The following is a 22,664-nucleotide window of genomic DNA, read 5'->3' on the forward strand; positions in this document are numbered from 1 at the left end:
GCTATATCAATATCATTGCCTAGTTTTGTCAGAGTAGATTGAAGTAAAGTCAAGGGGCAGGTGCTCAAGCAAGCCAGCCCATGTACACTACAGACCTCTCAGGCCAAACAGACCGAGCTACAGATTCTAACTCCAGAGTCAAAATATTGGTGCTAGAATCCTCGCCATACTCTTTCTCCCAGATCTTTACCAGATTCCTGGCTACTGAACCTGTTAACTTGTCAGAGAAAGGCAGCAAGCTAATAGCCACACTGGTTCCTAGAATTTTCTGATCAAGAAATTAGAGAACAGATATAAAGCTTCTACGCCTTCCCTGGAGACAGCAGGTGGAGACTTTAAGTAGTCGTTAACCCTCAGAAATAAGCACAGTGTTAAATGTGTCCATCTCTGAGGGTGTGGCAGTCCACACAGTGCTCTGAGGACACAGGGAGCCCACTTAGACTCTACTGTCTACCTCCCCTCTGAGCTTCATCTCAGTGGCTGTCACTGTCCCAACAGTTCTAGAGATGTCTAGGACAGCTCACTGCCTGAGGGCGTCCATCCACTGACACAAATAGCTACTCCTGGGAATACTGGAACAGTTTTATGGACTGCTGGGAGCATATGCCGCTGAATCAACTTCTTACCCGCCCGTGGGAGGTCCTGTTAAAGTAGAAAATTAATGATTGCAACAGAAACATTGTATTCACTCACTCAGAATGCAGGCTATCTTACCCGTGTGTGTGTGTGTGTGTGTGTGTGTGTGTGTGTGTGTGTGTGTGTGTGTGTATACTTTCATAGACACATGAATATTACATATACAGAAAGAAAGAAAAAGAAAAAAGAGAGGGAAGGAGAGAGGGAGGATGGAAAAGAGAAGAGAAGAAAAGAAGAAAAAAATGAAGACACCAATCTTATAAGTCAATCCAAGATGGGAGGTCTCCCGTGTACAGCCTCCAGAGTAAGTGAAAGCAAAATGGTAAGTGAACAAAACCCACATGTAGGGCCCAGCTAACACCAGGATCAGCAACTAAAGAGTGAAGTCACTCACCAGGGAGTCCACAGCGGCTGAGTGTCACCTGGCTCAGCTAGGCTAACTCCACAATATCTCCCTGTGCTGTCTTCTCAGCTCAGAACAGCCACGGGGGGGACTGCTGCAGCTCTCTAGTCAACCGATCCACACACTACTTTAGTATGTTTGTCAGTGTTCACAAAGTAAAACCAAGTACCGCTCTCGTGCCCAGCTCAAACCTTACTCAACCAGTCAGTCCCCAGGACCTAGGCAAAGCTGCTCTGCTTCATTAATCAAGTCGAACATTCAAGTGCAAAATAATGTCGCAGGCTGCACTCCAAAGCAAAACCCAGATCTAGCTGGATGATGCTGACCTTATTTACAAAATAGTTCAAGTTCAGGTCCTTGCTTTGGACAGAGTGGCTGTCAGCGGATCTGACCCAAATGAGACAATGTTCTTTGACATGACTGCAAAGAGACTGCAAAGGTGATTCTGCCCAGTCTGTTTTGAAGAGACGTCTAACACATTCCACAGGAAGTATTAGATCTGCTGTAAGCTCTCAGTGCATGTTCAATGCTCATGAATGAACTGTCATCACTTACAGGAAGATGATGAGCTTTCCTGCTCACTAAGGAGACCCAGTACTTATCTCTTTGGTCAAGATGTGTAGAGAGGTTGGGGATTTAGGACTAAAAGATAGAGTCTGTAGGTCACATGCTTCAAGGTTCTTGGTGGATGGAAATAACACAGTTGTCATAAGTGACCTGCACTCTGAGTGAGTGAATACAATGTTCCTGCCACACCATTAATTTTATGCTTTAACAGAATCGCCCACCATGTCTAAGAAATTGATGCAACTGCATAGACTCCCAGCAGTCCATTAAAAAAAAAATGTTGCAACATTTCCAGTCAGAGCATCCAAACAGAATAGTCAAAAGGAATCTAAAATGTATGATTTTACATTTTCAAGCAGTTTTTTTCACAAAGAAATCATGGTTTCTTCCTTAAAACACAACTTTATAGGTCCCCCAAGTGTCTTTTGAGTGAATTGTGATACTTTCCCTAGAACATGTGTACGTTTTAGCAGAGTAATGAATGTTGAGGGTTTTTTTGAGTTGATTCCCTTCTGAGATGTCTGTGTTTTCTCTGTCTTTGGATTTGTAGGCCAGCATGGTCTACAGATCAAGTTCCAGGACAGCCAGGGCTACACAGGGAAACCCTGTTTCACACAGAGGGTATTCAGTTTCTTTCTAGCTCTAGCTGTCAGGGCATACAACGCCTAAGAAATCAGTTTCCTTCACCACAGAAAAATAAAAATCCTATCCTGTTCAAACTTGAGAGAATCTATCCACTCACAAATTCCCACTCAATATTTCAAAGTGGAGTATATACTATTAATTACAAGTCAAAGAAATTGAAGCTCAGCCTGATGGAGGCGGGCAGGGGTGGGGTGGGCTGAGCAGAAGGGTCGCACATTAGTTTGAGGTCTGTCTCAACTACACAGTGAGCTCAAGGCCAGTCTGGGCAACTTAGTGAGACCCTCTCCCACCCCCCATCCCCCCACAAAAAGTAAAAGAGGAGATCTGGAGATAAAGCTTAAGGGCAGAGTGCTTGCCTGACATATGCAAGACCCTAGTTTAAGCTCTCAGCAACCCAAAAAAGAGGGGGAAAGGAAGGGAGGAAGCAGAGAGATAGAAGAAGGGAGGAAGGGAGGGAGAAAGAGAGGGAGAGAAGGAAGGAGAGACAGAGGGAGGAAGGGAGGGAAGGAAGAAAGGAAGGAGGGAAGCAGAGAAAGAGGAGAAGACAGAGAGATATAAAAGAGAAAGAACCAAAGGAGAGAGGGAGGGAGGGAGGGAAGGAAGGAGGGAGGGAGGGAGGGAGGGAGGGAGGGAGGGAGGCAGAGCAAATCATTGTTCTCATTTTTCTCAGATTAGATGAACTAACTTTCTGCAATGATGTTTTTCTATTAAAAGTGTGTTGTTCTGCTAGGGTACGCATTGTAAAGGGAAGCAGGGCAATTTAAATTCTGCTGAAAGGGGACCTTACGAGATTCTTATGTCGCAGAGGAACTCAAGAATATATATACTGGAAATCCTAGCTGCAGAGGCTGTCACTAAAATCATTATTAAGTGCTAAACTAAGTTTAGGTCTCAGAGTGATCAACAGCTATAGAAGAAAAGAGAAAAATATATTGAAATGATCCAGCGTGCATCAGTTGGGAGATCTCCACCAGGCGTGTGCTTAGATTAGAGCCTTGCATTTTATTTTATTTTATTTTAGTTTAGTTTAGTTTAGTTTAGTTTAGTTATTGGTTTGGAGGCCAGCAGGATGGCTCAGGGAATAAAGGAGCTTGCTGACAGTCTTGAAGACCTGGATCAGTCTCTGGGATTCACATGATGGAATGAGAAAATTGACTCCTACCAGTAGTCCTCTGACCACACACACACCATAGTGATATTTTCAGGTACACATACACACACACACATACACACACACACACTTATAAAATATAAACAATTTAAAATTTTACATTTGGAACCAAGTGCCGTCATAGCACATCATTTTTAAATTCATAATATTTGAATGTACAATGTACAACTTGGGAGAATAAATGTCCGCCCAATCAGAGGCTGGTGTTCTAGGTCTAACCAATGGCCATAGTGACGTAACAATCCACGGCTCCTAGCCAGCTCCATTTATGAAAGGATGCCCTTTACAATTGTCACAATAGCCCAATTTTCATTCTGTAAATGTATTTCATTGTTTTTGTCTTTATTCATTCCCTTTCAATGGTGAACTGAGACTACTGTTCAAGGCCCAATGCCACAGGTTAAAGTCAGAGAAATGAGTCATTTTGGATCCGGTTCCTGGAAGTTCTTGCCAGCAATACAGATGGGCTTACGACTAGCACTTGAAATTATTAGTATTCCCTACTCTCTCCTCTATGGGTATCCGTGGGCTGTGAGGACAGAATGGCACAAACCAGTAGCCAAAACAGCCCAAACTTACTCTCTTGCCGTTCTAGAATCCAGGAGCCTTGAGTAAAGGTGCCAGCTGGGCTCTGGATCCTCTGAGACCTGGGAAGAGACCCTTCCTCACCTCTTTGCTGCTTTGAGAGTGGCTGGCACTCCATGGCTTGCAGCTGAGTCACTCCGCCCTGTGGCCTCATCCTCATGTGGCATTCTTCCTACAGATCTGCTTTCACATGGTCATTGTCTTATAAGGATACTTGTCTTGTTAGATTGGAGCTCACACCACTGCAGTGTGGCCTTGTCTTAATTTGGCTAATTACATCTGCAACTATCATATATTCAAATAAGAGCATATTCTAAGCATCATGTGCTTCTGAGAGAAAGGCACCATTCAGTTTACTACATGTGTATACACACACACATACAAACACACACACACACACACACACACACACACACACACACACACACACATCTAATCTTTTATTCCTAACAGAACTCTTGCATCTCCCTTGAGTCTCTATATGATTTTTAAGATGAAATAGAATAGAAAGGATCAATTTGTTTTTAGGTTTTTTTTTTAGAGCATATTTCTTCAATATTTATTCTCTTTGTTCATTTGATCCAATCAATAAGACAAATTGGTTAACTTTGTTGATCTCAGGTCTTATAAAGGAGAAAACTTAAGTGTGAAGTCCAATGCCTCATTTGTAGCTCAGAGCTACAACTTATGGGAGAAAAGGTTTATTTTAGTTCACATCTAGTTTACAGTCTGTCGTTTCAGGGGAACCACAGAAACACAATTGAGAGAACTTAGTAACATCATATCCACATGGAAGAGCAAAAAGAAATGGATGTGCACACACACTCACTCACTCACTCGCATGTGCTCTACTAGAGCTCTTCACTCTTATTACACTTCAGGATCCCCTGGGTAGGGAATGCTTCTGCCCACAGTGGGCTGAGTTATCCAAGATCAATTGACCTAAGACAGTGTCTCACCATAGGCTCACAGGCCAACCTCATATAGAACCCTCACTGAGGCTCTTCCCCAAGAGTTGACAAGTTGCCGACTATAGCTATACCATTATATTATTATACCATTTAGAGTTAACCAATTATACTGTTCTTTACCTTAACCTAAGTTTTCAGGAAAGAAACCTCATCTGTGTTCTAGCCATTTTAGGATGAGTTTATTTGGCTAACCCTTTGCCATTTAATGACTTCTAGGTCTATGTCTGTGTCCGTTCAGGAAATGAGTTTTCAATAAGCTTTGCTTAGCCCTTCACCTCTTACTCTGCCAACTGTCTCATTCACTGGTCTCTAAGACAAAAAAAAAAAAAAAAAAAAAACAAGATTCCTGTCAATATCTACAAGTTAAAATACTTTACTTTGGTTAAGTCTCTAACAACAGGCTCCATAGTGGCCCAGTGAGATGACAGGAACATAATGGTTTTTTTACTTCTCTCTGTTTGTGTGTGTGTGTGTGTGTGTATGTGTGTGTGTGTGTGTGTGTGTGTGCATGCTTATCTGTGTGTGCTCATGGGTGTGCAGTGCACTCACCTGTGCAAGCAGGTACCTGTGGAGGTCATAGGTTGCTGTCCAGGTCTTCTTCTGTCACTCTCTACCTTATTTTTTTGAGACAGGGTCTCTCACTGAACCTGAAGCACTCCGTTGTCATTTGGACTGGCTGGGCATGCTCACACTCATGTGGCTGGCTTTTTCCCCTGGGTTCTGGGCATCTGGACTCATCTCTTCATGCTACAGAGCAAGCGCTTTACCCACTGAGCCACGTCTGAAGCCTGACAAGATCTTACTGGCAAAAGTGTATCAATTCTTCCAAAACGTGTTCTTACCCAGTTACCCTAAGATAACACACATTTGCCAATATTCCCTATAAAAATGAATCATTCCTTGTGCTTGAAAATCTAAACCTAAACAAACTATTAAGTAACTGACTGACTAACTTAACAATTGAAGTTGCTAGAAAGCCATTCTCCGCAGTCATTCAGAGAAAATAACCTATTTTCATGTGAGTCTAGGGATGAATCAGCCTAGACAGGCCCAGGTGGGGTCTAGCTTGGTTGTTCTCACTTGAGAGCAGACACTTGATTCTATACCAGCCTGAATCTCTGAGGGGATCCCCCACAAAGGCTGAACAGTGTAACTCAGCATCTTTTCTGAGATTGCAGTGATCCATGAACACAGTGTCCCTGAAGGCTGTTTTTGTTTTAAGTTCAACAGAGGACTTTTTTTTTTAAGGGCTAAGATTTTGGTCATTTATTTTCATGTGGCACCTATTTTGTTTTTAGGTTATTATGGCAAGTAAGCCTCACTAATACAAAGCTTTGAAAACAAAAAAAGATCTGCTCCTGTTTTTTGTGTTTTGTTTTTGACAACATCATATGAGAATAATCCCAAAATGTCCTTTCGCTGGTGATATTCCTTCATTTGGACACACCAGCTAGCTTTTGGCTATAATGTTTGTGTTTAATAAATGTCTGTCTTGGTCTGTCTTGGTCTTTTCCCTCTGCCAGAAAAATGTATAGACTAAGTGGCATATAAGCAACAAAAATTCACCTCTCACAGTCATAGAAGCTGAGAGGCTCAAGGTCAAGACATCAGCCATCAGGTTTTATATCTGATAAGGACTGAGCACTTGTAGATAGGGTCATGTGACTTCACATGGGGGAAAGAAACAATGGCTTGTCCCTCAACCCTGGCTCCCACCTCATCATCACCTTCCAAGAGGTCCCAGGTGGGGACTGAGTATCCATAAAGGGTTCACAGGCACACATTCAGACCAGAGCAACAGCAACAACTCTTTAAAAAAAAAAAAACCCAAATCCATCTCAGGAAACTTAGAAAATAAGAGAAAGCATAAAAGCAACAAGGTTGTTAAATTTCTAGGTATGGGTATGATGGCTTGAAAACTGAAGAAAATACACTGGTGGCTGCCATTCGGAGAAGCCCCATTGCACGGGTAGGCACTCTACCATCCTATTTGTAGTTCTAACACAACTCAAAAAGATCAGTGGTTCATTGTTCACAGAGATAGACAGTGGTACATACAGATTTTGAGCAAACTTGCCTGACTCAAAACTGTCTTTCTGATGTCATCTCATGACATCATAATATCGTCACCTTCTCTGGTGACATCATTGTGATGTCATCATCTTCACCATTGCCACTTCCAACAACATGCCCACAGTTTCCACCAATACCACTACCACTATCATCTCTATCACCATCACTATTATCAGTCACCTCCTCCATCATCCCCATTAGCACCCTACCATCTCTACACATCCTCCATTACCTCTACTATCTATCCTGCATTACTTCCACTGTCACTACCAAAATCTCTACCGTCACTTTTACCATCTCCACTTCATCTATTCTGTTACTTCTGTGGTCCTCTCCACCATCTCCATTATCACGTCCACCATCTCTACTGTCACTTTCATTACCTGGAAGTATACTTTAGGTAATAATTATCTAGGTATAACCTATCATATCATCCATCAACCTCCACCATCTTGACCATCATTCCCACCTGTAGCTGGTGTTTGCTACTTTGTGGGTTTGTTTTTCTTCAACCCTTCCCCTTCTTCCCTTTCAACCCCCTAGCAGTAGATAGAAAAGAAAAACATATAAAGGAGGAAGGGAATGTCCTTATCATCAGACTACTTCCTGCTAATTAAGGGCATCAAGTTTTGGGGGGCAAGTTTGATCTTTACTGTCAGACTATCTAATTTCATCTTCTTATTTCTTTGCACATGACCACAAAACAAATAAGCCACACCAACAGCATGCAACAAACAATCTATCAGGATATTAGTGTGTGTGTGTGTGTGTGTGTGTGTGTGTGTGTGTGTGTATGTGTGTGTGTGTGTAAAGCTCCTAGAATTCCAAACATCACATACTCACAGAAACTATCTGAAGCTAGCAAAACCATGCCCCTGCTAGAGCACAAGGCAAGTCATAGTCAACCTGCTGTGAAACAGTCCCATATCCTCATACCTGGGATTAAAACAATAACATATTTCCATAATATTTCTGCATTTGGTAAAGAAACCAAAATTCTCACTACAGTCATCTCTCCTGTCACATCTGCCCCCTCTTCACCATCCCAGCTGTCACTCCGCTGCGTATCACTGCTTCTTCCATCTCCATTTCTACCACCACGTTCTCACTCCCTCTTCTTTTCTGACATTTTTACACTCACTTTTCTATATACCCTTTCTTCTTCTCACACTTCAGATCCTTGCCTGCTTCAACCTATCGTTCTCTAAATTTTATTCTATCAGTTGCCTGGGAAACAGAAAGAATGGGTACCTTTCCATGACCTTTACGAATAATCTTAATCATTTGTCTGTCCAATAAATATCACCTAAGGGTATGTGCTGTGGAAATCACTCTTTGTAGCCCTAAAGGTATTTAATAAAAAAAAAAAAACCTGTCTGCAGGATTCTGTGCAGCACATGAAACAACCCTTATTTTTTTTAGCATCTTCTTCGCACATACACACCCTATTATTTAAATATCACACCTCCTAGCAAATTGCCGGCCTGTGCTTCAGCTACCAGCTCACACGGCCCAGCCAGAAGCTGGATGGAAAGCAGAAGTGATCTGCTCAAGAAGGATACACAAGTCAAAAGGAAAGTCTCAGGCAACAGCCATGAAGTAATTTCTTATCTCTTGTTGCCACAGCAAGCTACCGCAGGAAAGAACTTCCTATTTCCATGTGCTAGCGGTACGCATTAACTGAATATAATTTGCCTGAAATGGTCACACACGACCTATGGTAATGACACCTGATATATAAGTACAGTAGATCAAAGGGATAAAGGATAAACTAAGCAACACACACACCAGGGAAATTTTACCTCCCCATTCATATGGTATGAGAAGAAGAAGGAAAAAAAAAAAAAGACTGTTCTGTTTCTGCTTCCCATGTAACATAAGTCAGCACAGAAGAGCAAGGTTCTATCTATTACCACGCTGTGCCTAGGACTAGACTTGGAACTCCTGGTCCCCTGAGGTCTAATAAAGTCTACTACTGCAGTCAAAGATGCACTAGTGGGTTATAAATCTGCCTCTAATAACTAACTTCTAATTTTTAAAAATATACTCAAAGAAGGAAAGCTGAACACTTTGCTTGCCTTCTGTGAAAGCACCTGAACCAGCAACACCTAGCTAGCCCTTGCTTTCAAATCAGAGATGTTCTGTCAAGCCTGTGACCTTCATCTAAAAGCAAAAATCCCCTCCAGCTGCCTGTGCACAAAGGGGAATTCTGCACAAACAACACACTTTCTCTAGTGTGGCAGTCACAGAGCATTCCCCCCGCAAATGAACCTTTCAGAACTCAAACAAATGCTGAAGTGAGCATTTCTAAATCAAACCACGGGCTGCAGTCCACGCAGCTCTCAAGGCAACCCTCGGGTACCAAGAAGAACAGACAGCAGCAGATGCACAGCTCTCGGCATCACAGCTCTGGCAGAGTCAGAGGCCTGCAGCACCGTGCCTCGGAGCCATGTGTTTAGGAAAAGCTGAGCCAACTTCACATCCCAGGAGCCCACTTTAGACCTGGCTGTTCTAAAGACAGAGAAGTGTCTTCATATCACCCAGCAGTTGCTTTTCCATCACCGCTCAGAGTGACTTTACTTACATGCAATAGAAAAAGAGCCAATCCAAGCGCTGCCTCTGGATCCCTGAATTCACAAAGCTCATAATAGTCTAAGGCCAAGGCTGAAGAGTCCAGTCCAAGCATCCGTAGCCTTGGAGGCTCAGCCCACACAAGACTACCATTAGGTGCTAACTAGAAACTAAAGCTATTTCGAGAAAGAATGGGAAGTGTCATCTCTACTTCCTCAATTCTGTTGTCTTCCTTCTTGTTCTTGCTGAACCTTCCTGGACACAGCACATCAAAGCAGGGATGTCCCGTCTGTCTGGCTTTGTTTATCACAGAAGGCTGCCCAAATGTGTTCTTTTCCAGAACGTATGGAGGAAAGTTTCCCTGGTTTTACTTTCGTGGTGGCTGTCCAGGAGGGTGACAGTATACGTAAAGTGTCTCTTGACATGCTGGGTTAAGGGCTGAAGAGATGGCTCAGCAGTAAAAAGCACATATCCTTCTTCTAGGTGTAGGGAAAGTCAAAAACACGCCCGTACTGTGAAAAGAAAATCTGAGCCTTTCATAGGCATCATGAAGCATAGACTGCAAACCTATGTTGTCATAGCATAGACTTGAAAACTTGGCAATTCGCACCAATTAATTCATCTTTAAGAAATAAGTCTGCATACAGGCTGGACAGTGGCTACAAGGTTCTTGCAATTTCAGTAAAAATAATAATTTCCCACCTAATGACAACAAATGTGAGAAGGAAGCATGGGACTGTTTTTCATCAGGTTCACACAGTCACCTTATATTATAGTTCAGCAACCTGCATCTAGGCTGCCTAGCAACCTCTGACATCATCATCTGCTGCCAGGTGTGCCAGACTATAAAAAGACCAACAACAAACACACTCTCTTTCTTACTCTTGCACTTTCTCTAAGGGCATGTCTCTGTGTGTGTGTGTGTGTATGTGTGTGTATCACTCAGGCCCTAACTCCTCTCCTGTTCTCTTACCTCAAATAAATCTCTCCACATCAGATCTGTTGCATCTCACTCTATTTATTTATTTTTAAAGATTTATTTATTTATTATACAGTATTCTACCTATACATGTGCCTGCAGGCCAGAAGAGGGCACCAGATCTCATTATAGATGGTTGTGAGCCACCATGTGGTTGCTGGGAATTGAACTCAGGACCTTTGGAAGAGCAGTCAGTGCTCTTAACCTCTGAGCCATCTCTCCAGCCCCCCACTCTATTTATTTTTAAACCCTAATACCTTGAACATCCATCCAATCAGGGCTAGGAGTTCAGAACTCCCAGCCTTCCTCCTTGCAGAACTCAATGAACAATCTCCTTCCTTAAAATAACTGGGCAAGGTTTCATTTCCTGTACTTCCTAACAAGCCCACACATCACAGAAGCACATCACTCCTTCCATCTTCCTTTGGACCAGAATACAACAGTTCTATTTTTCTGACCTACAGAAACCTGGGGGCAAAGAAGAAAGGATCATGCTAGGTTAGAATAAACAATTCAGATGATTTTCAATTACAGTTTAATTTTGGGGTGCCCAGGTAATGGCTGATACCCCAGGCAGAAGCTGGGGTATCACTTAATAACAAAGGCTAAAGGCTACACTTTGAAAAGGAAACTCAAAATCTTTTAATCCTTTTTTTTAGAAGCTTTAAATATACAGACCAAACCTAGCCTACAAGCCAACATGCTCCATACCTCATGATCAAAATGTCTATTAAAAATGTGTCAAAAAATTAATGTTTTGGAGGAACAAAGATAAAAAAGAAAAATTTTTTATGAAGCCATTGGTAAAAACCCTGGAGAGTTGATGCTAACTTGAAAACGTATTTTGGTAGATTGATTTCACGAAAACTTCACATAAGTTGACATGTCACCCAAATCCACCTGTGGAAACTTCATCTCACTGTGATATTTGGAGGTGGGGCTGTGAGAAGAGATTAGATTATAAGGCAGAAAGATTGGTGTTCTTACAGCGAAGGCCCAGAGCGCTGCCTTCCCCTGCACCATGAGAGAACACAGCAAGAAAAGCACCGTCTGTGAACCAAGAAACAGGCCCTCAACACCAGGCCAGCTGATGCCTTGATCTTGAACCTTCTGGTCTCCAGAACTATAGGGGAAATATATGTGTTATTTATAATTTTGTTATCGCAGAAAAAAAAAACTAAGGAGTAAATCAAATCTGTATAGAAAGGAGAAAAGGATGATACTGAATGTGGTGCTTTAAATGAGAGTGGTCCCCATGGACTCATATGTGTGAACGCTTGGTCCTTAGTGGATCAGCTTGGGAAGGATTAGGAGGCGTGGCCTTGTTGGAGGAGGTGTGTCCCTGGGGGTGAGCTTTGAGGTTTCAAAAGCCCACATCATAGGCTGACCCTTTAAAACTGTAAGCAAGGCCTAAAGAAATGTTCTAAGAGTTGCCTTGGTCATAGAGTCTCTTCAGAGTAGTAGAACAGTAATTAAGACACTGAACATTTTGACCAGAAACAAAACTAAGATTCTTGCAAAGTACATTTCTATTTCTAGAAGGCACTGCCTCAGCCTTTTCCCTGTGTGGGGTTATCCTCTGGTTCTCCTCTTTACATAGCATTAACATAGCATGTCTTAGACCTTCATCTGAGCCATCCACAAAGGCTTTGTTATTTAAAATGTATGCAACCCGTATTAGAGGCTCCTAAATCCTTGGGGCATACTACCTGATGTGTAGAATTAGAATGATCTCACGGTGGCTGGACTTCAAGACCAACGCTGGTTTGTTTTGCTACCTCGTTTCTTCAAAGACATCATTTAAAATGAGAGGAAACAGATTGAATGATCCAAGTTCTCAATAACAATCAAAAGTTGGAGCTTGGGTCAGAGCTCGAGAGATGTCAACAGACTTAAGATAGAAAGCTGGTGGAGGAGAGGGAACAGATGAGTACAAGGCAGGGTACCACAGCATCCCAAGAGCAAGGAGGGTGGTGTGGTGCGGAATGGCAAGCTCATGATGCTCTCGTCATAGAAACGAGGAATTGAAGGCTGAGCACTAGAAGATGAGCCAGGGAGACCTTCAAAGTTCCAAAGGAATCTAAAGTTCACCTTAGAATTTTGAATCCTTCTATTCAACAAACTCTTTTGGGTACCACACAACGGGGAACTTCTCTTCTTACACTTGGATCACTCTGGTGTTCTAGGACCAGAAACGCAAATGTAATGTGTGCTGTGGGAATAATTGTCAAGGAATAACAATTTTCAAATGATGTAAAGTAGGAACTACGTATAATCTAGAGAATGGCTAAGAATTGGACCGGTAGCCTAGAAACTACTCACAAGAACATGGCAGCTAAATAATGGCCTAAAGGAAGTGCAGGAGACCACGAGCTCTGTGGTCAGCTGAGGGGAGAGATGGGGTGTAGCCAGAGAGATCCAGAAATGCAAACATCCTCCTGTCTCCACAGCTGTCTGGGGCAGGGAGAACAAGAAGAAGAACATGAAAAGCAAGACTAAAGAAGAGGCCAGAGACGTGAAGGAGAAGTGTGGGGAGGAGAGGTGGGGGGAGGAGAGATGGGGGGAGGAGAGCTGGGGGGAGGAGAGGTGGGGGGAGGAGAGCTGGGGGGAGGAGAGCTGGCAGGGAGGTGTGGGGAGGTGGATAATCATAGGTATGGCTCAGTTCTCTGAGGGTCACAATGAGAACCAGGTATTTCATTATTCACCCTGACCAACTAAAACAAGAGATGCTGACTTTTTCCATAACACATCAAATAGAAAACACTGTGCAAGTCTGGAGGCTCGGGTTTTCTTAACAATTATATTTTATTATGAACTTATAAACCGAGAGCACCTCACTTATAATCCGACTAACCTAAACAATAGGAAAAGGAGATTGAAGAACACAATACTGAAACCTTAAGGATATCAGTTCCGAGGAACAATTCTCCTGGCATATAATCAGCAGGATTTCCTCTGCTGGAACCTGGAGCAAGCAGAACCCAGAACCTCAGCTGGAGCCTGGAGCCTGGAGCCTGGAGCCTGGAGCCTTCCCTCGAGCAGTTCTCTCTAGGAGCATCCCAAAGTGGAGTGATGAACAACAAAACTATCCCAAGTCTCTAAAAAAAAAGCCCCCTCTCCTGTTTTGGGCTCATATATATAGCTCTTCCCAGAGTCTGTCCATGGATGTTTTTCAGCTGGCCACAATCAAGCTCCCACACAGGGTGGTTCATCTTCTAGTGGATTAACATCACCTGTTCTCTCACAAGTCCATTCCTCTTCCCACTCTTGGGATCATACAACAACAAAAACAAAACAAACAAAAAAACCATGTTTATCTCTCCTTCACAGGTCAGACAGTATCTGTAAGCTTTTCAACTCTGCTCTTACAGAATGAAAGTAGCCACAGGCAACACACTAACAAACGAAGAAGGCAGTGTTCAAATCAAACTTAGTTTTGTGGACTCTGGCTTTCGAACGGCATATACTTTTCAGCTGTCACAAAATGTTCTTCTTCACCTTTGTGTGTCCCAAAGTGCAGGGAATAAGTAAGTGTGGAACACTTGGCCCCAAATGGGACAACCCAGTCTCAGAGATCATCACAGAAGATGGGGCAGAGAGACTGTATGAGGCAGAGATCGAACGGAGAGTGCTGAGAAGCTGCCAAGTCCCACAGGGCTATAGCACATGTGAGCTCACAACAGCCGTGACTACATGCACAAGATCTATACAAGATCACACCAGTCAAAACCCCAGCACGGATACGGGAGGAGCTCATAAAACCCAGCCCCTAGCTGAAACGCGTTTGGAAGTTAAGCCCATTTTCATCAGAAATATGGGACCCTGTATGTTGCCTATGCTCCGCTAGATGGCCCTACGTCCATGCATATGCTGTCAGTACTAATTGGACGCCCCTGTGGGTTTAAGGAAAGAAAAAAGAAAAAAAGAGGACTGTGAATTTGGAAGAGAGAATGTGGGGAATAAGGGAGGAGCTGTGGGAGAGTTGTGGGGTAGTGATGATTGATGAAGCTGATGCTTGTTATAGTGATGATTGACCACACTGTATTCATACTTGATATTCTCAACGGATAAGCAAAAAAAAAAAAAAATACATTTACTTACAAAATATTAAAATCTGTCATAGCTTCCAAACAGCAAGCCACTGGCCCATAGGTACAGTTACCAAGCCATGAGTGGATCCGTAAACTTAGTGGGAAAGGAAGCCGTGACTAATTTCAGACATGTGACAGGTGACTCAGAAAGATGACCTCCGACATGTCCTTTCTCAGGAAGCTGTTTTACAATCAACATCTACCAAAACAAAGGAGTAGCCCAAAAGTGGAAGAGGTGGAACCTCAAGGGGAGTGTGGTAAGAGGAAGTCCTGAGATGAGGGTGAGCCACTGACCTGAACGCAAAACGGAGAGACCGGAGACCAAGAGAGCGTCCTAAACGGAAGATGTCCTGGGCAAAAATGAGTCACAGAGTCTGGCCTTACCTTTGACATTATTGAGGAAATGAAAAGGGCGGTGATGGCAAGGCGGGAATAATAAGGAAAGCAAAGTTAGACATCCATCTGAAGGTGGCAATGCTTCTATACAGAGACTGCCATAATGGATGGCCCAACAGAGAACATTTCCCTCGAGGCAGAAGGTTCTGATGGGGAGCAATGGGGAATTTGAGAGGTGGCGAGAGGTATTGGAGGTGCCAACTTCCAATGTGGAGAGTCAAGAACCGGCACAAGTAAGACACAAAAGTGTATGCATATCGTTAAAATAATGCTACCCCATAACGTACGGAAACAGTAATGGAGAGCCAATCACGGTGGGATTTAACTGTACGGGAGAAACTCGTCTCTCAACTCGTCTCTCAACTCGTCTCCTCTTCCTGGGGTGGACCCGCAGTGTCTGAGATTGTCGGGTCACAGCGGGATCTGAAGATTTCTAGACCAGACCTAATGAAGAGGTTGCAGAAGAGAATTCTGCTTTCCTAGTATCTCCCACACTAGCTGCTTTTCGTGTCACTAGGGGAATGAAACACCGGGCTGCGGGGGCGTGGTGGGGGTGGAGAAAAATTAAGGGAGGAGGGATTTATTTGGGTTCATGGTTTCCATGGTAACAGTCCACCGCGGAGGGGGAATAAATGGCTGAGCAGCTCAGATCCTGTTAGAAGCGGGCTGTGCAGCACACATTTGCTCATTTCACAGCTGACCAGCAGGCAGAGGGAGACTCAAGGCAGCAGCCAGGTAAAACCAGCATAGACCGGCTCATAGTGACCTATTTCTGTCGGCCAGGCCCTACTTCCTAAGCAGCCTACAGCCTCCCACAAATATAGCACAGCCAACCGAGAACAAATTGGTCCCATGGGAAATCGTTCAGTCAACCCAATAAGCTCCCCGTTTACAGCACCCCAGGCCCCCAGTTGTCAGAGTAACAGGAGTCTGTCAACCTCCAAGGGAAAACCCCATCCTTTTCCTTCAGCTGCCCCACTGATCTTATTTACAGCGTCCTCTACGTGCCTCTAGGCAAATATTTGTGTTACTGAACATATTTAAGCAAAGTGTGTGTTGTGCGATCCTCCGGGCCCTATCCTTAGAAGTGCTTTGTGCTTGCTCTAGCTCTGCTGACCCAACACTGAAATTCTTCCCCCCACCCCTTTTCTTTTGTTTTTCTTTGTTGTTGTTTTATTTTGTTTTGTTTTTTGTTTTTTCAAGACAGAGTTTCTCTGTGTAGCCTTTACTGGCCTGGTCTCACTTTGTAGACCAGGCTGGCTTCAAACTCACAGCATCTGTCTGCCTCTGCCTCCTTGAGTGCTAGGATTAAAGCTGTCTGCAAACTAGGTCCATCCAGCAGATTACATAGCTGGCTTGTTTTAAGTTCGGCTTCCTAACTGGACTGGCAGCTCTCTGAAACCAAGGATGGATCGTTTCTTACATTTGTACTTTTGTGGAGTCATCTAGGGCCCTCGGTAAATGACTACTTGGCTAACTGATGCATGCGCATATTTTATTTATGAGGGTTATAATTTTGCACTGTAGGATCCTAGAACCCTAAAAACTATGATTTGTAGCCTGCCTGGGTCCACTCTAACAGCATCTATAAAACAGCCAGCTCTCTCTGATGCATGAAATTCCATAATTACAGTTTTATTCCTTTTTTTTAAAAAAAACTATATTTCCTTCTCTTGTGCTGCCAAACCTCCTGGGAAAAATAGACTTTTAAGCTTCACTATTAAACTTTAAAGGACGTGAACTTGTCAGATCCGTTTGGTACAGGGAGAACCAACCCCTTCCCAAAAGCAAGCAAAAATCGTTCCAAGATGACTCTAAACATACAACACGCAGCGGCATCACGATTTGAGGGGAAATATTGTTAGGACTTGCATTACAAGTAAATCCAGCAGCTTTCTGAGCTTCGGACTATTTAAATCAAAAAAGCAGTCTACATGAAAATACATCGGTCCTTAGAGGTTTCCGGGATGGAAAACTACACACTATCTCCAATACATCTAACACTGCTCTAATATATGCCTGAAGCATCATTTGACCTTATTACTAATCAGATATAAGCTCCTTTATCTGTCTCATCTATGCTTTTCTGCATGTGTATAATGTCTAAAACTTAGAGGCTGGTACCAGAAAGAAGGGTACAGAAATTTATCACACCTAGGGACCAGGAAGTAATTCCAGGACTCAGGAGTGGTCAACATTTTCCTCCCACTAAGTAGCAAGTTCAAGGCCAGCCTAAAACCCATGTGATACCATCTTTAAAAACTAAAAAAAAATAGGGCCTTGGAGAGATGGCTCAGTGATTAAGAGAACAGGCTGCTCTTCCAGAGGTCCTGGATCTGACGCCCTCTTCTGGCCTGAAGATGTACATGCAGGCAGAGCACCGTATACATCATAATAATAAATATATAAATCTTTAAAAAAAAAACTGAAAAAACAACAAACAAACAACCCTTAAAGGATGCTTATTCTGTGGAGCGTTATCTTAAGAGACAAGCACATAACCTTCGCTCACAACAACTGTTCGAGGCAGAAGCTCTTATCTCTCCCACCTCAGAGACAAGGAAGTAAATACAGAGAAACCAGGAAATTTGTCAAGGGCCTCAGGGCTTGCAAATGCCAGAGAATATAGACATGAGGTAAATAAAAGGGCAACAGACTCTTAAAGAAAATTGTTCTGATTAGAATATACTTGTCCAACATTCCACCATTTTAATGCAAAAAAAATAACTGTTGAAAAAGCAAGATTCTCAAAATCACAGACTGTCTTTCTATTTCCTTCCCCTTCTTTCCTTTCCTCCCTTTGCTCCCCCTAATTTTTAAAGCCTTGACCCACAACTTGTATGTATTGTAGGGCCCATATGGCCATGTAATGTTATATAAATTAAGTGCATTTTCCAAAACCAAACAGTAGAACCACTAAGTGTGGTTTTCTTCCCGTCTGCCTGCCCTGTTCTCCACCTCAGGCACACACTTGATTGGAAATCTCCACGGCTCCATTCTGATAGCTTCACGGGCTTCTGATTCACCGATTAGTCTCATCTGATGGGCTCTTTTAGCCGTTTAATATACTTCTGTTCCTAAGACTTAAAATAGCCATTCCCTGTTTCCGTAAATGAGATGGCAATTGGAGCAACGTGAGCCAACATTGTCTCCTTGAAAAAATAAAGATGATTTATTTTTCTCCCAGTGTATATTCGAGTAAATGCCACCCATGTGCAGGTGGCCATGGAGGCCAGAAGACCGTGTCAAATGCCCTGGGACTGAAATTACAGGCAATTACGAGTTGTCCAACATGGGTGTTGGAATCTGAGCCTGGGTTCTCTGGAAGAGCAAGCAGGAAGGGCTCTTAGCCACTGAGCCATCCAGCCCCTGGAGTAAATCTTGACAGCGCACAACTGTGTAAGAAATCACAGAGACTATGGAAGATTGTTGGTTAAGGATCTCCTATCCCATCTCAGTACCAAGCCTTATGATGTAATGATGGGGGACACCAAGCCCAGCCAAGAAGCAGCATCTGTTTACCTCCCTTTGTTTTTAGAATAAAACAGAGCCAAGACTCCATAGATGTAGCCAGAGCTCAACCTAGATACATGAGCGCCCCCCTCAGGCATGACCTTGTAAGTGACCCAGGTCTTTGCAAGAGTCTGACCTCTTATGCATACAGATTTCCACGCAAGTGCCCTTTCCACTCTCCCTCTTAGGTTTTGTTTTGTTTTGTTTTTTTTTAATTGCTGTGGTAAAACACCACAACTTGGGGGAACAAAGCGCTTGTTTCTTCACTGCACACTGAGGGAAGACAGGGCAGGAACTCAGAGGCAGGGACTGAAGCAGAGACCATGAAGGAACCAGCTTGATCCCCACGGCTTGCCCAGCCTGCTGTCTTATACAACTCAGGTCCACCTGGCCTGGAGTGGCACCGCCCCTATGGGCTGGACCATTGCACACCAGTCATTAATCAAGAAAATATACTTGCCTACAAGAAGCGTGACAGAGACGGTTTTTCTCAGTTGAGATTCCTCTTCCCAAATAACTCTAGCTTGTGTCAAGCTGATAAAAAAAAAAAAAATTAAATTAAAAAAAAATAATAAAACAGGGCACAAATACACACAAAAGTTCTAATCCTCTGGTCTTATGATTGCTAGTCACAACTGTATCCCTTTGAGATTAGCTGCCTTGACAACCGTCAGGTGAGTTTGCTCATGGACCTGACTTAGAATGAGGCCCAGACTCCTGCAGCTTCTACACTGTCACACTATTGGCATTCTGGGCTTCTGTAAGTACAGATCACAGTGAAGGCAAGGTATGAAGACGCAAGCAAGAACTTGCAAGCAGTCAAATAACTGCAGCAAAAAAAAAAAAAAAAAAAAAAAAGAACAGGATTAGGTACCAGAAATATCTTAAGATCTGTATCCACAGTGATACTTCCAGTATTAATTAATTGTTGAATTCTCCAGATGCTACTAACAACTGTAGTCAGTGTAAGTAGTCAACTGAAATTAAAAGCATGGCTCGGTGCTGCTTCAGGCTCCACAGGTCTAGCAAGCCACTGTGCTGAAACCGGAAGCACTTGCTTGAAGTTCTGTTGCTTGTACTGTGAAGTCCAAGAAGGCAGGGTTAGTGTCTGGTTCACTGGAGAGCTCACAGCCTCGGTCCATAAAGACTGTGGGAACATGAGAGAAAGATGGAGGAAGTGATGACATCAATTACGTAAGTGGTTGCCTCTAGTTCCCCACACACATCCTTGGTGATTCGAAACATCGGATTTATTTTCTTGACACTGATAAAAGTCAAAGTGGTTGGTGGATTGGCAGGTCTGTGCACTGTGTGGAGATAACGGGGGCTTTCATGTCCTTGCTTGTCCTGTCTCTAGAATCTTCTGTGCTCTCTGCCCGTTGCTTTGTATCACTCCGACCTCGTCTCCCATAGCTATACTGCCTTTCCTCCCTCTTCTCCGCTGCCGTGTGGCCTCCTCCTCTGACTCCCTTCCTTTTGTCTTAGGAAGGCCCTCGTCATCACGTTGGATGCAATTGATAAGTCAAGACAATCTCTCCATTTTAGCATCTTTCATTTGCATCCCATTTGTAACATCTCTGCTTCTGTGTAAAGTAATTCGTTCCTAGATTAGGAGGACTTTTTTTTTTTTTCAGCCTACCAACAGTCTACCTGGGTAGACATTTTTTTCTTCCACTCCTCCACAATTCTAATAGTTTGTAGCACAAACACTTGCTTGTGTGTTCTGTGAGACACTGGGTCTCCTCAGGCCCCAGAGTTGTAGGACAACAGCATGTTCTATTAATGGTATGAACAGAGCTGAAACAGAGCCTACCCTAGATCCCACCCCGCCCCCCCCATACATCCCCATGGCTTCACAGGTAAGTCACCTCCACCCTAGATTCCCTCAGAACTGGAGTCTCACAGGTAAGCCCTGTGAGACCACCTTGGCCCTGTAGCTTTTCTCACACTCCTCTCGTCCTGCCCCATCACCTCTGGACCCTGATTTTGGCAGACCTGCCCTCAGTCCCCAGCTAGTCTCCTGCTTCCACATGAATTCTCCAGCCACCACTTGTGATTCTCTGTCCTCTCCAACTGCCGATTTGTTGGCCCCTGAAAGATGACTACGGAGCCCCAAGAAATATTTACTGAAACATTTGGTGGGTATCGATCTGAAAAAACAAAAACCGCCAATCAACAGGGATTCCAAGTCACGGAGCGGTGATTTGGGAGTGAATCTCAACTGTTGCTTGAGTCAGTTTTTTTTTTTTTTAAGAAGTTCTACTAGTCTGGTAAATTAAATCATGCAAAACATCACGTGAGTTGTTCTGAGCTGCAGAAGGTAAATCAGCAAAGTGCCTCACTATCGCCTCAATCTGGCTTGAACCCACCGCTGCCACCAAGTGGCAAATACTGACAGTGCCTCCTTCCTTCCTTTCGTGCACCCCGTTACTGGCTCCAATGCCAAAGGAAGGTTAGGAATTACATCCCAGACCTGCATTGTCCCAGCAAGAAACTGTGGTGCTGAGATTTGGTTGGCATGACTTTCATGCCGAAGCAAGAGCTGAGAACAAAAGATGTCAAGCTACTTGGGAGCGATGCCATAGAAATTACCCCACCCACCCACCCACCCACCCACCCCTTTTTTTCAACTTGAATTTTTAACACAATGCCTTGTTTTCTGGACATCAAAGGCTATGTGATGATATATATATAAAGCTGTTGCCAAGGTAACTTAAGATTGTGTCTTTAACAGGAGCCTAGTATAATCGTCCTCAGAGAGGCTTCATCCACCAACTGATGGAAACAGATGCAGAGACCCACAGGGGAGTTTGGGGAAATCCTGTGGAGTAAGAAGGTGGAGGCAGGATTGTAGGAACCACAAGAAACCCATAGAATCAACTAGCCTAAGCCCATTAGGGCTCACAGAGACAGAACCGACAGTGAGAGAGCCTGCGTGGGTCTCACTTAGGTCCTTTGCATTTGTTTCGGTTGAGCAGCTTAGCATTCTTGTGGGACTCCCAACAGTGGGAGCAGGGGCTGTCTCTGATCCTTTTCCCTGACTCTGAGACCCTTTTCCTTCTATTGGGTTGCCTTGTCCAGCTTTAGTAAGACGGGAGGTGCCTAGTCTTGTTGCAACTTGATATGCCATGTTTGGTTGATATCCCTGGGCTGCCTGGCCTTTTCTGATGGGAAATACAAGAGGAGAGGAAAGAGGGGGGTGGGTGGGGGAGGGAGGGCTGCAGGAAAGATGTAATATATGAGAGAAGAATAATTTTTAATTTAAAATATAAAATTACTTTTATATCTTAACCGTATGTAACGGTCATTTACTACACCTCTGTGAAATGGTGGTTTGAATAAAGCAGTATGCTTTGTGCCCTGACCCACCTAGTAACTGCTTACGCTGATTTATGGTGCAGTTCCCTGAAGTCCAGGGTCAAGCCCACACTGTAGGCACAGACATGCCATTTTGCCTCAGCGCTGGGGTTCCTGGCTACAGGGATATGGCCTTATCTTCAACAGGTCACATGAAAAGCCAGGAAATACAACACATCATCTGTCTGCATTTGACTGTGTTCTCTGTCTGTTTCGGGGGCGGGAGTCAGGGCAGAGGAGAGGGGATGAGAGACGCAGATGTCCCTGATAGAAGGAGCCAGGCACCCCCATCCATGCCAATGGTGTTTCTGTCCATGTTCCAGCTCACATAGTGTGGCCATATGCCTCATCTGAGCTAATTCACACCAGTCTCAGATTCTTGCAAACCAAAGGATAAGATTAAAAAAAAAATACTGTTAAACATTAAGATGGTGTTTCATTTAATTTTTTTTCTTTTTTAATTTTAAGCATTTGGAGATTTTATTATTTACACCCCCTGCCATTCATTTCTAATTTGTTTTACAAAGTAATTGGACAATGCAGCCTATATAGCTTACGTTTGGCAAAACAGATGACATGTTACATACTTCTGTGTATGTGTGTATGTGCATGTATATGTGTGCATCATATGCATGCAGGAGGCCATGGAGGTCAGAAGAATGTCTCAGATACATTGACAGCATTTATACTAGAGCCCGTTAGGAAG

At 43.5% G+C, this 22,664-nt stretch overlaps 1 protein-coding gene across 8 annotated transcripts in view; it reads right to left on the reverse strand.

Annotated features, from left to right (window-relative positions):
* IPCEF1 (interaction protein for cytohesin exchange factors 1) overlaps positions 1-12,640 on the reverse strand; it is a 163,634-nt gene extending 150,994 nt beyond the window's left edge. For 4 of the 8 annotated variants that reach the window (XM_084777836.1, XM_084777838.1, XM_084777839.1 and 1 more), the window contains exon 1: positions 1,031-1,240. The gene's annotated coding sequence lies outside the window, so the exon portion shown is untranslated. Of the gene's footprint in view, positions 1-1,030; positions 1,242-9,635; positions 9,773-12,310 lie in introns of those variants that run through there. The other 4 variants (XM_084777834.1, XM_084777835.1, XM_084777837.1 and 1 more) reach the window with 4 other exon arrangements.
* Between the last annotated feature and the right edge of the window lie 10,024 nt (positions 12,641-22,664).

Source organism: Acomys minous, assembly GCF_964271855.1.
Source record: "Acomys minous genome assembly, chromosome: 3".
NCBI classification, from domain to species: Eukaryota; Metazoa; Chordata; class Mammalia; order Rodentia; family Muridae; genus Acomys; species Acomys minous.